At 37.2% G+C, this 2,205-nt stretch overlaps 1 long non-coding RNA gene across 1 annotated transcript; it reads left to right on the top strand.

Moving 5' to 3' along the window:
- The first annotated feature begins 669 nt into the window (after positions 1-669).
- On the top strand, positions 670-1,730 carry LOC126814609 (uncharacterized). The gene is made up of 4 exons (XR_007677675.1): positions 670-745; positions 997-1,078; positions 1,323-1,455; positions 1,668-1,730. It is a non-coding gene; the product is annotated as an uncharacterized LOC126814609 (long non-coding RNA).
- Positions 1,731-2,205: the final 475 nt, after the last annotated feature.

Raw genomic sequence — 2,205 nt, 5'->3', positions numbered from 1 at the left:
CTGGAAACTTTGCATACTTATTCCTTCTACCCTAAGGAACATCCCTATTGTTTGTGGTGAATGCCCAGTCCACAGGGGAAGAGCCACGCCCATTTTTTTTGTGTGTGCCTGTGTATCACTTACAGGCCACAGTTCCTAATCGATCGGCTTGAAACTGTTCATACTTATTCTTTATACCCTAAGGCTGATATTTTGGTGCATCCCCGACCCCCTCGGACAGAGCCACCTCCAATATTTGTGTGTGTCTTGTGTTTTGCCTAGAGGCCGCGATTCTTGACAGATCCTTTTGAAACGTTGCATACCTATTCCTTTATTTCCTTATACCCTAAGGATGACCCCTATTGTTTTTGGTGATTGCCCAACCCCCAGGGGCAGAGCCTCACCCATTTTTCTTTGTGCCACGCCCAATTTTTGGATAATTCTGAATGGATTATCTTGGAACTTTGTATACTTATTCCTTATACACGAAGAACGGCAAATATTGATGTTGGTGCATAAAAATAAGTAGCTGTTTTTCCATAAAAAAAATAATAACGTAAAATTGTGTGGCCGGCTGCGCTCAGGAGATTGGCATTTTAATATGTAGTACATAGTACTTGTGTATTTATAGATAGTGCTTCGTGATATTTAAAGCTATATAATCAGATTATAATTGTGTCAGTATTATATAAAAAAGGTTATAAAAGACAGAAAAGATTAGACATTCTTCAGTTAGTCAACTCGTCTTTGTAGAAGAACACAAGCGGTAAGTACATAGCCCATCTTTTTAAAACGAATGCAAATTAATGTGGCTTTGAGATTCAATCGTCCAGTCTTATTTCATCTCTTACCATTAAAAAAACCCAAAAGGTACATTTTGGAGAATTGGTGAGTTTTTTACTACATAGAAATTACATACAGCAGTTATTTTTTTTAAAATATCTGTAAATCTCCCATACGTGTGCATTGCTTTATAGACATTATATAACACAGGATATGTTGGGGTTTTTTCTACAGAAAATGAGAACTCTGATTATTCTGGCTATCTGTTGTTTGACTGTGGCTATTGCCATGCCAAGGGAAGAAAGATTCATTCATCGTAAGTATATTTTAGTGAAGCAATTACTAAAAGATAAGGCTTATGTTACGTATCATGTTTTGTTTTTTTTTTCGATTTTCACCCAAATCCAAAAGATAGCGTTCTAGACTTTAATTTAACTGAACAGCCATGTAAAACGTTAATCGTTCTAACTTAAACGTATGGTGCTGTCTATTGTTGTGTGCATGATGAATAATATGCAGAACACAAAATGTATGAATTTTTTTAACCATTATTTCTATAGTCCCATCTCTGAAAACCGTCATCAGCCATTTGGAAAGTGTACTCCATTCTGGCGCAACAAAGGAAGCCTGTAGTTTAGCTTGCCATGCTGCCTTCTCTGTGGTCGGTTTCCTGTGCGGACCTGCATGTTCCGAGTAAGTATGTTGTGTAAAACTTGCTGTACGGGCTAAATAACAGATTCCTTTTTTTAAAATGGGTAATTCGGGAAGTAAGTTTATTTTTTAAAATGTTTCAAATTATATTCAGTTTTTTTTATATTGTTTATCTTCTCGTAATAGTCCATATGTACATTATTAAAGTGAACAATAAATAAATAAAAGTGCCTATATTTTTTTTATAATTCCAGAGTTCTCAAGCTTGTCGGTTGAATAAGAATATACAAAAATAAAATAAAAATTGTATAAATTCCTATTGTCTTCGTATTTACTGAATCCACTGTGCCTGTCATTGACATATGAGCGCTCGTCCATTATAGTCCGGTGGCTGAAGGGGGGGGGGGAATCGCCACCCGAGCTGTGAATTTCTGAGACCAAGTTTTTCTAGACCAGTTTTTTGCGTAGATTCCGTATCTGAGTGGTGATCAGGCGTTTGAGGGGGCGTTTTCCAGATAAAGGGGGTCAAATGTCTACAATGGGGGTAGGGGGGGATGTCATTATGTTGACATAATATATTAATAAAACATAAATTTCTAGGACTGCCCATCTATAAATAAGTGTTTATGATGCCCCTGGACAACTGTTTTGATTTATGGGGAGGTGGGGTGGGCGTAGCAGGTGTGCGCGTGAGGAGGGGTGGGGTGGGGATAAAATTGGCGGGAAATGAGTTCACGTTGATTTAAATGATGATTTTCTAAGAGCTTGATGAAACATCTCTAAATATGTTTA

This window comes from Patella vulgata, chromosome 3, assembly GCF_932274485.2.
Source record: "Patella vulgata chromosome 3, xgPatVulg1.2, whole genome shotgun sequence".
Classification (NCBI taxonomy): domain Eukaryota; kingdom Metazoa; phylum Mollusca; class Gastropoda; family Patellidae; genus Patella; species Patella vulgata.
The sequence above is the reverse complement of the archived record's forward strand: the minus strand, read 5'-3'. Positions and strand labels throughout refer to the sequence as shown.